This window comes from Lepidochelys kempii, chromosome 2 (genome assembly GCF_965140285.1).
Source record: "Lepidochelys kempii isolate rLepKem1 chromosome 2, rLepKem1.hap1, whole genome shotgun sequence".
NCBI classification, from domain to species: domain Eukaryota; kingdom Metazoa; phylum Chordata; order Testudines; family Cheloniidae; genus Lepidochelys; species Lepidochelys kempii.
The window spans coordinates 223,065,154-223,081,212 of NC_136381.1; positions in this window are offsets into that span (position 1 = coordinate 223,065,154).

Sequence of the window (16,059 nt, forward strand, 5' to 3'; positions counted from 1 at the left end):
GATTAGGTGGAAGTAGTTCCTGTGCTTCTTTCTGGACAGAGATTGACTGTACCTGGCAGCTGCACAGAGGGAGTAGGGAACAGAGGTAAGACTTCAGATTTCGGTCCCTCCTTGTGCATCCACACATCAGCCAGGCACAATTTGGGCTATAGTGAGTAATAGCACATTCTGAATGGTATTCTCAGACTCAGAGCTGACTTTTGGGGCCTGTGAAGTCCTGGGCGATCCTGATTTGGGGGAGGTAGACATGTAAGGGAGAAGCTCGGCTTTCTGTTCTTTTCTAAATTTAATCTCCAGCTGTTTTCTTTCTTGTGTTGGTGAAAGGGGAGAAGGGTTAGAGAGATCTCTTCTCTTCCACCACACACACATTCTAAGTCAATAAAAATTCATTCATTTTAGGGTGTGTCTGAAAGAATCATCATTCTTATTCTCCTTAAATGAGAATCTGATCCTCTTCCCCCAAAGTCTTCAGGATGGTCTCATTCATATTGATCATGGCATACAGCAGTTAGGTATGCTCAGGAGAAGATGGCAAACGTTGCTTAGCAAGTCTACTCAAGAATGCTAAGGCCATCTCGGATGCTTGGAAAGATCAAAGTGTTTCCGAAGAACACTGGGTCTTTGGTGAATTCTCTCTCCTTTTGGAACCACACTGTGAAGTGGAAAATTATATGCATTTCTGGCAGAAAATAATGGCTATTGAAAAGTTCTTATTTTGTAAACACTTTTGCTCACATAGGCACATTGAAATTCATTGGAAAGAGTAACATGACATCCCTTGCAGCCTTTAGTATTACAGAAATGTCTTGACCAACCAGCCTGAACCAAAAAACAAAAGGAAGAAAAGAAAATGGAAACAAATATAGTATCAACCATCCCACTGTAGGGGTTCATTTTTGTATTACATCTTATTCAGCATTTGAAGAAATTATCTTGTCTAAAAACACTGTAGCCAGCAATGCCTTAGGCAAAATTGAAACTGAAATTGCTAATAATACAAAATGTTCCCTGACAACTCTGCTACAAAAGCTAGCTTAGAAAGATAGGAGCTTCCAGAGGAAACCAAATGAGATTTATTTCTTATAATTTTCTATCCTGTAGCATATCTATTAAAAAAGCTCATGTAAATGGTCAGAAAGATAGAGTTCTTTGCAATAAATTCCAGTGGGAGGATTCACTCATGGAAAGAGTAATTTTCCCTACTTATTTCTTCAAAGAACTATAATTTAATCCTCAGGCCTTTACTGAATTTCTACTTCAATTTGAAATAGTTGTCCAGTCCAGTAGTTTAATCCAGTATGGCAAATCCTTTCTTCCTAGAAAATACACCATTACAGAGCTATAGTATGCTGAGAAGAAAGAGTCTACGTCTCTGAAACCACCACCCCTATATACAGAGATGGACTTTATGACTGGTTGGAATGTTCTTGGAGTCCAATTCACCTCTCACTGAAGTCAACAGGAGGTCCTTGCTGTCTGTTGCCAGGACTGAGCTATTTGGGGACAACAAGACCTTCTTGGAGGAGGGCAATTCAACTCTAGTATTCATTTGCAATGGAAAAGTCAAAATTGGCCCTTTAGGACTCAATACAAAAACACATTTATTTCCTGAGCTAGCTGGGAACTGATTGCTATTGGTTGCTAGCTTAAATAATCAGCAGTGGATTTAATATCAGAGTATCGGAAGTAACTGGGACATGATCTCCAGCACCTCATTTATGGGGAGGAAACAGTTGGCAGGACCACTATTGCACCCTTTCGGTGTGGTGCAACTGACTTCCTGTGCTTCACTGGTCTCATTCTGTAAATAATTGTGCTGCAAGAGCCAAGGCCTTGTCTTCTCCAAGTCCCTCCCTCCCTGCCCCTGGGAGAGTAGTGAGGACTGCAATTGCCTAGATCTTGTATGGAGCATGCAAAATGAAGGGCCTTTCCTCCTCACTGTGCATCCATGCAAGGGCATCCATGAACAACTTTATCCTTTATAAACATTGCATATTTCTCAAGGGAGATCAGGTCAAATTCATTCTTGGTATAACTTCAGTGAAGTTACATCAGAGATCAACTTGGCCCACTACATGATAAGATTGTCACTGACAAGTCTAGGTGCTATATTTCAGCTTCCCTACATAATTTTCTGTATTTTACTTTGTAATTTAATTTCCTCAATTCTTTTTATTCCTCCTTCCTTGCAACAGTGAAGATATTAATAACAGAGACATCTCCCTTCATTAGTTTCAGTGAAGAGAGGAGCAAAACATTCCTTATTTATTCAGTAGCCATGGAATTTTTATTAAAGCAGCCCCAAAATGAAAGCACTTTCTCATCGGGTAAAATTTTCAAAAGTGTCAAAGTAATGTAGGAACCTAAGTCTCACTGGTGAGATTTGGGTGCCTAAGTCTCTTTTAAACATGAGACTTACGCACTTTTGAAAATTTTACCCATTGCCTGCAGGAATTCAGTCACTTCAGAAGCTCAATTCACTTTAATTTGCTTTCTATAAGAAACCCTCTGTCTTGTTTTATATGACATGTGCAGTATGCAGCATGTCTTTACCTGTACAGCTGGCTATGTTAGATTGTAGATTTGCATACCAAATAGGATCCAAATATGAAGGATCCATATCCAAAGGAAGGTGCTCACTAATTGATACAGAGAAGATTTTTTTCTAAATAGCCAGTTATGTTCTCTTTATTATGACTAGAAATTGTTTTGAGTTTTGCAAATAGGATTTTGTACAGAGATACAGAAAACGGCAATTGTTAATATTTTAATAATTTAGGATTTAGATGGCAGTATCCATTTTGCCTTAGAAATTACTGGTTGGTTCTTTACCAGTAATCAGCAGTTATTTTTCACCGTGCAGCCAAATTTTTCGATAGTTAATTTTAAGGCAAAGTCCAGTTTGGTAAACCCTCAGAATTTAGCCAGTATAAATGGGGATTGCTATATTTATTGCATCCTGCCACAATAGGGATGGAAATGCCCACATTATACTATATTTTATGCCTTTCTCACTAATGCACATATGCTAGTGAAACTAAGTGCAGTGCAGGAGGGTGAGTTTTCTTTTTTTAATTGAAAGAATTTAGTGATCTCTATTTCCTTTTCCCACCTCAACTGTGTGCACTGTTTCTTGCACCTCTTATTGCTGGATCCTATTTCACTTCCTGGAAGATAATCTGTGAAAAACTGTAACAAAACTGGTCATGGTAAAAGAGGACACAAGGCCAATCAGTCTGATGTTCACTCTTGATAAGAAACAACCATGGATATTTATGTTCCTTTATTAGGAAGTTGTTCCTTTGAGCTTAGTCTCTCTCCTCCCAAATTTCTTTGGAGAAGTTGCCCAATGAGGTCCTTCTTAACAGTATGAGAACAAGCCTGAAAGGTTCTCCACTAGCACAAAGAACAGAGCTACAGTCACTGCTGTCTTAAGGCTCTCAGACTGGTTCTTATTTTAACCAAACCATTTTGTCATTCCTTTGCTAGATGCATCAGTCCCAGCATGTGCTGTCTACTTTTAAGATCCCTATCAACCAATGTTTCTAGTTTAGGTCAACAGTCATACTTTAATACAGAGACAGATAATTTTTATGTGGCAATTTTTGAAGGTTCACTTTTCTAACAGAAAATTAGGAAGCAAGCTGTTTTTTGGAACCCTGTGCACCTCACCTCTAGACCATTTTCTAGTGTTATAAACCATCAACTGGAATTTAAAAAGAGCTCTCACCATTGGTCTGACTCTGTCCCCATTGAAGTAATTGAATGGAAAATCCCATTGACTTCAATGTCAGCAGAGACAGGCTGATGAAGAGTTCTTTTGAAAAATAATTACTTCTCTGTCTACTTTAAGCACCACATAAAGTTAGTTCTGTTGGCCCTTTCTATTTACCGGCTGACAATTTTAGTATTGACAGGATTATGATCTACAGTAGAAGCAAAAAGGACATAAAAACTAAGAAAGTACTTTTAAAAGGATCTTCAACCTCAACCCCCCCCAAACCCCCAACCACAATAAAAACAATTGGTCAAAAAAACAGGTTAAAAAATAGCAAGTCAGAAGCCAATAGTTACACCAGGGAAGAATATGCTGGTTCGGATTTCATTTAGTAGGTTGGCAATGGCTCTTTTTAAATGTTTTACGCCTTTACTACTGTTGTTTTATATAGGTCCTTTTATGAAGGAAGGTGAACACCTTCAATAAGCAGATTACTGAAATGGAGCTCACCCCCATTTAAGGCACAGATGTGCCGTTTGTGATGTGGTTGGTGCAGAGCTACCCTACCTCCAGAGGAGCACCAGGAATTAATCCAGTTCAACAGCAGGATGTAGATTCCAGCATTCACTGGGAGTGTCCCTTTGCAGCATACAGCAGACTCTCCCTATGCACCAGTCCTGCTCTGTGCACTGGTGTGGGCGATGACCACATCTCCTCCCCACTCCTTTGGGGCCCTGGGGGTACTGGAGTACAGTAAGACCAGTGCCTATGTGCCCTTGGACACAGGAACTGTAATTGTGCCTGGCAGCTTGGCCTTTCACACACAAAGTGAAGGCTCTTTCCACTCTCCCCTGCACTGAATATCCATATAAGATTCTGGCCCAAACTCTCCTTTAGAAGGCAGGAAAGTGTGTGAAATAATAAGCAGTTTCTATTAGAACTTTTCCAATTGCGCTCCCCCTTACCATTCACAGGATTTGTTGTGCCCCTCCCTCCCTTACTTGTAATGTGAAACTGTTCTTTTTATTTTTTTTTTTGCATTACTTGTAATCTGACACTGCTTTTCAGGCTGGAAGGTGGAGGGGAAACACAGAGATGAGACTATTCATTCATTCGGTTTAGTGTTAGAGGATCTGACTCACTGGAGAGGTCCTGGGCTCTCAACTATTATTATATATGTTGCCAGTTTATGTCTTAATATCACTTATTAAACTTTAAATGAGTTTTAAAATTAATGAGAATCAAAATTAATTTTAAAGGCACAGTAAGCCTTCTGTAATGATTAAACTTATCAAATTGTTGAAAATAAGCCAGCCTGTGCTTTTATTTGTATGTTTGTTTTTTAAAAGGGTAAAAGGCTGAGGTTTCCTTGCCCTCTCCACCTCAGAGAACCTCTTGTACTCCCCCCAGTTTGTGCACCCCGGTATTAGACCTTAGTGTTCTCATGACAGGTTTTTCACTGGCAATGTAATTAATCAAGTTTTGTGCAGGGCAAGCTAGTGGGTATTCTATGCCAAGAAACGTTGTGGCCATTAGTGCGCCGTGACAGTGCTGAGAGGCTTTTTCAATAACAGGCTTAGAGATATTTAAGTAGCTGACCCTTTCTGCCTAAAGGCTATGAAAAATAAAAATGTAAGAATGAGTGACTAGCATAAGAGTGATCTTGAATAGCACACTACAGTGGTTGAATACTGTATTATTAGGTACATGTATTAGATAGAATTGCATAAAAAAGATCACACTCCCCATCCAAAGAATTTGACAGTTCAGTGGGATGTATACCTGGCTACTAATGTCCACTATTTATTTGTTTTCTGTAATATTTCAAATTTTATGTGATAGAATCCATGAGTTGCACACAGAATATATATAAACCCTCCCCATCTTTATGTTAGCTCAGTGAGAAAAGTACAGTTTTTTTCCTCAGTTCCCTAACCTAAACGTAGTTGAAGTTGTCAGAAAAATCCACCAATGACCTGAGGCTAAGAACAGAAAATTCCAGCTGAACGGCAATATTTTTTCCAGGAAGTTCTGAACATCTGAACATTCAGGATAAAAATGCAAATGTCTTGCAACGTAACTCTAATTGTGTCTGTCTGCACGTTGTATAATAATCCGTTTCGCTTTCTGGTTCTCATATATATTATACTATTTGGGTTTGGGTTTCTCATGCTTCTGGGGAATATTGAAACATCAAAGAATTCAATGAAAATATTTCTAATCATATTAGGTTTTGAATAGAATCTTGTTTATTTACAAAATATATATGATTAGGTCTAAACTACTTTTTAGTAGTGTCCTAGTGTGCCAGCCATAAAAGCTAAAATTAAGTTTTCCAAGAAAAATTAAATTATACAATGTAATTAGTAGAGATGTGCTGAGGAGGCCGTATTGTTGCTTTGCAACATCTAATTCAGTGGTGGGCAACCTGCATCCCGCAGGCAGTAGGCTGCCCACCACTGAGCTACTTGGTTAGGTTTTAGTTTTTCAAAAGCAAACTCAAAATCCAGGGTGATTCAGTCCAGGTACCATTTTATCTAAACTATCCATTTTTGGAAGGGGACAGAGGTAGTTTAGGATAAGATTCTTGTTTTAGAACATCTCTAACAAGAAGTGAAGCTTATCCCACTCCCTAAGGTGTAACTAACAACCATGGTCTGAATCCTCATTAGTCGAGCTAGCAGAAAAGGGAAAATTATTCATATTTCCCCTGGGTTTTTTTATTTGAATTTTCAGAATTCAGAACATTTCAGTCAGCTCTGTGCATGTGTCCCAAGCCAGTGTTTGGAACATCTGAGCGGGACCAAAGCATCAAAGACAGCTATCCACACCCGTAACCTGGGGCCATACCTAGTGGCCTGTTCTAAATTGTGCCAACTTGTTACGGCCTCCCAGGGGCCAATACACGAGCAGGAATTGCTGGCCACCCACCCTCTCAAGCCAAGGGACTTAGGGTTCTTATGTAGGGCACATTTAGGTCTTATTTGTATTGCTATGATGGCATAACAGGGACTAGACTAGACCAGGATCTGGCCCACTGTTGGTAGCTGTCACTTTAGGTGTTGTGAAATCATAGAATCATGGAACTGGAAGGGACCTCTAGAGGTCATCTAGTCCAGTCCCCTGTATTCAAGGCAGGACTAAGTATTATCTAGACCATCCCAGACAGGTGTTTGTCCAACTTGCTCTTAAAAATCCCCAGTGATGGAGATTCCACAACCTCCCTAGGCAATTTAGTCCAGTGATTAACCACTCTGACAGGTAGGAAGTTTTTCCTAAAGTCCAACCTAAACTGCCCTTGCTGCAATTTAAGACCATTGCTTCTTGTCCTATCCTCAGAGGTTACGAAGAACAATTTTCCCCCTCCTTGTAACAACCTTTTATGTACTTGAAAACTGATATTATGCCCCTCTCAGTCTTTTCTTCTTCAGACTACACAAACCCAATTTCTTCAATCTTCCCTCATATATCATATTTTCTAGAGCTTTAATCATGCCAGTTCTAGACCTTTAAAAATGCCAGCTATTGGACTCCCTACAAAAATCAAGCTTTTATTTATTTTATTTTTGCTTCTTTTAGTCATAACTGAAAGTAAACTGAACTTCAGTGAAGTATTAAGCTAGGCTGAACTAAATGATCTGATCCTGCGATTCATATTTATTAGAATCAAGGTTTCAGGACTAGGTCTGAAATGGATTAATAATCTAATGGCTAGCATCATGACCATTGGTTAAAGCAACATAATTGTGTGACTTTTGGGGATGTAGGGTTTTTTTCCAATTTCTCTCTATCACTCTCCTGCGACAAGCTCACCATTCTTGAAGGCGAGTGTGATTGCCCATGTTTTCTGCCCTCTAAGTTAATGGGAAATGGATGTTGGGTGATGCAGCCAACTGGAGTTGAACTCCATCACTGAATTCATCATGATGATGCACTGCTTACATCTAAAAAAAATACACTGGCTGCAAATGAAAGTTGGCTCCCTCCTTTCACCCTTTCCATGAAACTGGAGAGAAGCCAAATATAAAAGGCTTTCAGCTCTGTTGCGCATTGCTCTATAGTTTAGGGGATACCTGGTCATATTCTAATTTTTGTGAGTGCTCTTTTAAACACCAGTTTATAAAATTCAACTCAGAATTTAAGATTTCTTGTGAAATATTGCTTGAAGCTATTATTTTGCACTTGGTGGAGAATATGAGACGGTCATATCCTTAGTTAATATTTTTGTAGTAAACAGGTCTAAATTTTTTAAAAGTGACTACACAGAAGTATGTCCATATTTTTTGCACACACCTTAGTTGTGCATCTGAAATACCTGATGTACTCGCATAACTCAAGGATTTATGCAAGAAAACATGCAGCCTCAATTTGTATGTGTGCGTTTTGCATACTCACTTCAGACAAACTTGCATCTAAAAATTTGGGCTTTACTGTTTGTTTAAACTTGAAAAATTTAGGGCAAGATTAATCACACAGCATTTCTGAACTCCAGCTATAGTACACAAACTCTTGAAATGCAGGATGTCAGAAGAATCTGGGGTGTAGTGAAGAAGAGAAGAGTGAACTAGAGGAGAGCATGCATGTCTTAGCTTGTAAGGAAGTTCACTTTTTTCTTTGCTCTGAGTAAGGGTAAATTACATTTTCCGCAGCTGCTTCCAAATCCATAACTTACATTGGAAAGCACTTGAGGGTGTCACATTCCAGATGATTTTTAGACTACATTGGCCCAGCTGAACTTTTGTTGGCAAAGTTTCCAGACTCTCAGATTTCTCGGTTCCTTCCAAGTTGCTGGAAGCAAAAATCAGACTGCTACCCCAAATGCAAGGAGGAGCACTAGGTGTAATGAAACACACCATCATGCTGGGCTATGCATGCAGTAAAATCAGTTAGAGATTAAAGGAATTACACCTCTTGATGCTTATGCAACTCCAACTGTTGAGATTATATTTGTGAACTCTGAGTTTTGTCAAGATATATCTAGCACTGTGGGATTTTGTTAAATCATAACGGTGAAGGCCTGAACTTGGTCCCATTGAAATCAATGAGAGTTTTTTCATTGTATTCAGTGGAGACAGGATCAATGCCTGATTGATTGACTAGCAGTGGTAGTCTCCTTTTGGAAGATGCAAGACTGTACATGTAATCTTGCCTGTAATATTAAAGACATTTTCTGACTGGCTAATGTGGATTTCATTGATAAGGAATAATGAATAAAACAGATATAGAAAAGCAGTACTCCCCCGTCCCCCAACCCTGGCATAACTACTCCCTTGTCCCTCAACCCTGGCATAACTGTAGAAGAACTCTTGACTGGGCAATTTTTAACTTAGATGCTGGCTGGTAACAAAGGCTAATTTGCCCTCAGTGAACATTCTTATGATTCAGATTTGTGAATCAGATAGTAAATGATGTAAAGTTTCATTCCCGCACCCTTTGGCTGAGGGAATGCAGAATTCAGCAGCTGAATTGAATAAGAAGTAACTTACAATTAAAAAAAACACAAATTTTAGGCTGTTTCTTCATATTTATGTAGTGAATTATGTATGTAAGGTTTGTACTGGGAAATAGATTTTTAATCTGTTTTCTGATGTCTAAAACATCAACCTGCTCATCTACTGCAGGAGCTATTTGGTTGTTTTCTCCTTTAGGAATATATTCTGCCTCCATTACTACTGAGAACTTATAGTAGGGTGAGATTATTAAAAATGGCAAGTATCTGAAGGCTGTAGAATTTCTAGTAATCATTTGAGTCACTGTTTGTTCTGCTCTTTTGTAAAATATACAGTAGGTTTCAGCTGTTTATAAAACACTGTCAAAGGCACAGTAGTTAAAGATATTTAGAATAAATGTTTTATTGCACTTTTCATGTCATGGCATAAAAGTGAGGTGGTTAGAATCATAGAACTAGACTGCAGAATTTTCTGCAATGCTAAGATTTGACTGGAGTACAAAGCAGCACTGCCTGAAGCATACATAGAAATTAGGGGTGGAAAAAAAACTATTGAATTTCTCTCCCTCCTGGGAGTCTGAATCTCTCATGTAATTCAAGGGGAGTCTTCTAGCCAAGGCTATAATTGAGCCCCAAGAGGAAGAGGCACTGTTGAGGGATTCATTTTAATTAGGAGTGATAGGATGGAACTCAGTAACAGAATGTTCAGGCTAAATATCAGAAAAAATTCTTAACAATGGTGGAAATCCCATTGTTTGCCTCATCCAAGACTGGACCAGACAAAGTACTTGAGACTATACCATAGAGAATAATCCTGCATGGAAGTCAGGATGGGCAAAATTAACCTAATTAAGTTTCTTCTATCTCTGGTTGAAATGATTTTAAGCCAAACAGAACATTTATCCTGAATATTTTTAACTATTGTGCCTTTGATGCTATTTTATAAATAGCTGAAATCACACTTCACGTTTTTAAAAAGAGCAGAATAAACACTGAGTCAAATGTCTTCTAGGACTTGCTGCCTGTCTGTAGAAAGGAAAGCAGGCATGTTCACTGACACATATCAGATCTGTAACAACACGAAGCCTGAGCAAAAATTTAAGTGAGGAACATCTGCAAAGAGATTAGCAGTGAGTAATCTATAAACACTATCTTATCCCATAAACACATTATAGAAGTAGGTAGAATTGACCCTTTCATGGTACAATTGCTAAGTAAGAACCAGCATCATAAAATATAGGATCATAGGCCTTCATTTTCTCCCAATCAGCATGATGTGGAGGGAAGCTTAACTACAGACAAATCATATGTATGGGAATGAGGGCTATGCAGAATGTTTCCCTTCCAGCACATAGCCCTTGGTGTCCTCTCTGGGCAGTCCACAGACAGATATACTGGCCGAGGAACCAGCCCCTCTAAACTGCATGTTCCCTTTCATATTATACTAAAGTTCAGATCAGTTAATGCTTCCTAAATCAGCATTAACCCATCTTGTGTATGTAACCCATGCACCTCCTGAGTGTGGTGTTCTGTCCCATCTCCTGGGGGGGGGGGGGAGAGAAGGAGAGAGAGAGAGTGTCAGTCTGTTCTAGAGCCTCAGCTAGCAGCCAGTTGGCTCATGCACTAAGCTGCAGAGGTCCCAGGTTCGATCCTGTCTGTTGATGACCGAGGGTCTGTCGGCATTACCAGTGGGGGTTCGTTCAGGATTTCAACTGGGAAGTCTCTGAAGCTTGGGGACGTGCTTCCTGAGCTAGGGGAAGTATTTAACCCACATACCTTCTGGGTGTGGTGTTCTGTCCCATCTAGTGGCACTTAGAGAGAGAGATTGAGACTGGTCTACAGCCATAGGGCTTTTAGCTCATGCAATAGCAGCTCATGTCCTAAGCTCCAGAGGTCCCAGGTTCAATCCTGATGACCGGTGTCTGTCAGTGTTACATGCACTGTAGGATTTCCGCCAGAGTGGCTGCAGTTCAGGCATTGTCTGCCAGCCAACAGCAGCTTGGCAGAAAGCTATGGCTTGTGTGAGAGTGAGTGAGGGTCTCTGAAGTTAGGACTAGAAGCTCCCATTGAACCCTACCCAGCTTTGACTCCCCCCACACCTTGCTTGCACTACATCCGTGATGTGGCCGGGTGGGGATTTCAAGATGTGGCCCAACAGCCACACATCAGAATTTGTTTTCATTTTGCATTGGCATGAAGCTGAGACCTCTGGAGATTTTTCATGAAAGTAAAAGAGAGAGAGAGCGTGGACACCCCACTCCAGAGTAGGCAATAGCCCGGTGCTCTAGCGCATTCACACGGGATGTGGGAACCCAATTTCCGGTGCCTGCTCCCCCTGATTCCAGGCAGCGACTTGAACTTGGGTCTCTCAGGGAGCAACACCAAGATGCAGAGCAGTCTCTCATCCTGCCTCAAGCTCTCCTGTTGTAGCTGTTTCACTTTGTATAAATAAGTCATCTTTGCACCAGAGAGACTGACCGAGGGCAGGAACTTGACCCTAGGTCTCTCACATCCAAAGTGAGTAAAAAAAAATATGTTTTGTCAAAAAATTCCCAATCACCTCTACTTGCTACACTGGGGTGGAGGGGGAGGCATTAGGGAGGGTGGCCTAAAGCCTGCTATCCTGGCTGTACACACTGGTGGGCTCCTCAGCTGACCCTGTGAGCTACTAGAGTGACATGAAGGGCCAGAACAGACCAGGGAATCTGGTCCTCTAGGCCTAGTTTCCACAAGACGTACACATGCAAATCTCTGATGTGCACTCACAGAGCGCTTAATAGGCAATGATGTAGCTGTATGGCTTTGCAAATCAGGGATTCGTGCAGGCAGATCAGGTAGTTTGTGCACAAAATAGACACGTAGGTCACTGTGTTCGCGTACATTGTGCATTTCAAGTAAGGCGAGGGAGACAAAGTAGAGACGGGGTGGGCCTGGAGCAGAGGGGGAAGGTAGAGGAGGTGAGTGACAACAGCTGGCTTATCTCAACACCTTTCCCTCACCATAGAATTCTAAATATGCATCTGCTTGTCCTTAGGGCTCTAAGGGGCACTGTGCTGCTAGCATTGCCATCTTTGACATGAAACTGAGGATCTAACCAGCTGTGGTTTGTGGAGATTAAATATCCCAAGACATTTTTTTTGGGGGGGGGGAAGAAGGGGGGATTCTTAAGTTGATAACCCAGACGTCCTAGTCAAATTTCAACTTGGGTACTTACATTCTTCCTACCTGAACTCAGGCCTGTAATAGCCTAGGAGCCCAGAATGACTGTGCTATGTGGATGTAGTGATATTGGCAGTGCTATTTTGGAGAGGCATTCAGACATGTGGGTAGGGAGGGGAACACCGGCTGAACAGGAAGCCAGGTGGGCAGAGTGTTTTTGAGAAGTGGCTCGCTGTCCAGCTGGCACTTAACAGCTGCAGCCGTGCTGACTGCTCACTGTGTACAGAGCAGCAGGCTCACTGCTAAGAATGGCAGGGAGGAGAGAAGAAAGAGCAAAACAGAGGATCTGGGATTTTCTGCAGAGGCAGAGAAGGGGAGCTGACTTAACATTGCAGTGAGGTGGCACTCGCCAGTGCTTTGGTTTCTGAGATATTCTTGTTGAACCACTTTAGCGATGTTGGGTCTAAATGGTGACTAATTTAAAGCTACCCAATATTTTAGGATTTCTGGGTGTTCATTGGACTGATCAGGTCCTGTCTTTATGTAATCGTTTTCACTTTCTTTCCTAAAAACTCTTGTGTAATGTTACGGTGTACTGTTAAACACTAGATTTGTTTCAGCCCAGAGGTAATTGCATTTCAGTGGTGGAGGAAGTGTGCCATGTACAGCATGAAATGTGTATAGGGCTTCTGATTGTAGATGTTAACCAATTAACACTGATAAAACACTCTCAGTAGACACACAAACAAAAGAAAGAAATCAGTTGGATAAGCACTGGAAAACCATCAGAAATGGTTACTTGTATGTAAGGGCTTGTCTACATGGAGTGGTAATATGCACTACAGGGTGTGTGTAATTGCTAAAGTGCACCAATGTGTTGCACATTAATTGGTCTGTGTAGACCCTACTGGTTAGCACCAGGCTTCCTTAGTGCTGTTTGAAACAGTAGTATGTTAAAGTTCACTAGGCAACATTACAAAGAGATTACTCAGAATCATAGAATCATAGAATCATAGACTTTAAGGTCAGAAGAGACTATTAAGATCATCTAGTCTGACCTCCTGCACAACGCAGGCCACGGAATCTCACCCACCAACTCCTGTTACAAACCCCTAACTTATGTCTGAGCTATTGAAGTCCTTAAATCGTGGTTTAAAGACTTCAAGGTGCAGAGAATCCTCCAGCAAGTGACCCATGCCCCATGCTACAGAGGAAGGCGAAAATCCCCGAGGGCCTCTGCCAATCTGACCTGGGGGAAAATTCCTTCCCGACCCCAAATATGGCAATCAGCTAGACCCTGAACATGTGGGCAAGACTCACCAGCCAGACACCCAGGAAAGAATTCTCTGTAGTAACTCAGATCCCACCCCATTTAACATCCCATCACAGGCCATTGGACATATCTACTGCTAGTAGTCGAAGATCAATTAATTGCCAAAATTAGGCTATCCCATTGTATCATCTCCTCCATAAACTTATCAAGCTTTGTCTTGAAGCCAGATATGTCGTTTGCCCCCACTGCTTCCCTTGGAAGGCTGTTCCAGAACTTCACTCCTCTGATGGTTAGAAACCTTCATCTAATTCCAAGTCTAAACTTCCTGATGGCCAGTTTATATCCATTTGTTCTTGTGTCCACATTGGTACTGAGCTTCAATAATTCTTCTCTCTCTGTGGTATTTATCCCTCTGATATATTTATAGAGAGCAATCATATCTCCTCTTAGCCTTCTTTTGGTTAGGCTAAACAAGCCAAGCTCATTGAGGCTCCTTTCATAAGACAGGCTTTCCATTCCTTGGATTATCCTAGTAGCCCTTCTCTTTATCTGTTCCAGTTTGAATTCATCCTTCTTAAACATGGGAGACCAGAACTGCACACAAATATTCCAGATGAGGTCTCAGCAGTGCCTTGTATAACGGTACTAACACCTTCTTATATCTACGAGAAATACCTCACCGGATGTATCCCAAGACTGTATTAGCTTTTTTGATGGCCAGATCACATTGGCGGCTCATAGTCATCCTGTGATCAACCAATACTCCAAGGTCCTTCTCTTCCTCTGTTACTTCCAAGTAATGCGTCCCCAGTTTATAACAGAAATTTTTGTTATTAATCCTTAAATGCTTGATCTTGCACTTTTCACTATTAAATTTCATCCTATTACTATTACTCCAGTTTACAAGGTCATCTAGATCTTCCTGTATGATATCCCGGTCCTTCTCTGTATTCGCAATACCTCCCAGCTTTGTGTCATCCACAAACTTTATTAGCACATTCCTGCTTTTTGTGCCAAGGTCAGTAATAAAAAGATTAAATAAGATTAGTCCCCAAACCGATCCCTGAGGAACTCCACTAGTAACCTCCTTCCAGTCTGACAGTTCACCTTTCATTGTGACCCCCTGTAGTCTCCCCTTTAACCAGTTCCTTATCCACCTTTCAATTTTCATATTGACCCCCACCTTTTCCAATTTAGCTAATAATTCTCCATGTGGAACCATATCAGATGCCTTACTGAAACTGAGATAAATTAGATTGACTGTGTTCCCTTTGTTTAAAAAAATCTGTCACCTTCTCAAAGAAGGAGATCAGGTTGGTTTGACAGGATCTACCTTTTGTAAAGCTATGTTGTATTTTGCCCCAATTACCATTGACCTCAATGACCTTAACTACTTTCTCCTTCAAAATTTTTTCCAAGACCTTGCATACTACAGATGTCAAACTTACAGGCCTGTAGTTACCCGGATCACTTTTTTTACCTTTCTTTAAAATAGGAACTATGTTAGCAATTCTCCCGTCATACGGTACAACCCCTGAGTTTACAGATTCATTAAAAATTCTTGCTAACGGGCTTGCAATTTCATGTACCAGTTCCTTTAATATTCTTGGATGAAGATTATCCGCCCCCCCCGATTTAGTCCCACTAAGCTGTTCGAGTTTGGCTTCTTCCTCGGATGTGGTAATATCTAGTTCCATATCCTCATTCCCATTTGTCGTCCTACCATTATCCCTAAGCTCCTCATTAGCCTTGTTAAAGTCTGAGGCAAAGTATTTGTTTAGATATTGGGCCATGCCTAGATTATCCTTAACCTACACTCCATACTCAGTGTTAAGTGGTCCCACTTCTTCTTTCTTTGTTTTCTTCTTATTTATATGACTATTGAACCTTTTACTATTGCTTTTAATTCCCTTTGCGACGTCCAACTCTACATGGCTTTTGGCCTTTCTCACTTTATCCCTACATGTTCTGACCTCAGTAAGATAGCTTTCCTTGCTAATCCCTCTCATCTTCCACTCCTTGTAGGCTGTTTTTTCTTAATCACCTCTCTGAGATGCTTGCTCATCCAGCTTGGTCCACAACTCCTGCCTATGAATTTTTTCCCCTTTCTTGGGATACAGGCTTCTGATAGTCTCTGCAACTTTGACGTGAAGTAATTCCAGGCCTCCTCTGCCTTTAGATCCACAAGTTTTTCAATCCAATCCACTTCCCTAACTAATTTCCTTAATTTTTTAAAGTTAGCCTTTTTGAAATCAAAAACCCTAGTCACAGATCTATTTTTGTTCATCCTTTCATTTAGTTTGAATGCTCAATGCTTTTTTTGCCTCTGTCTTCACTAACAAGGTCAGCTCCCAGACTGCTGCGCTGGGCATCACAAAATGGGGAAGAGATGGCCAGCCCTCTGTGGAGATAGAGGTGGTTAGGGACTATTTAGAAAAGCTGGACGTGCACAAGTCCATG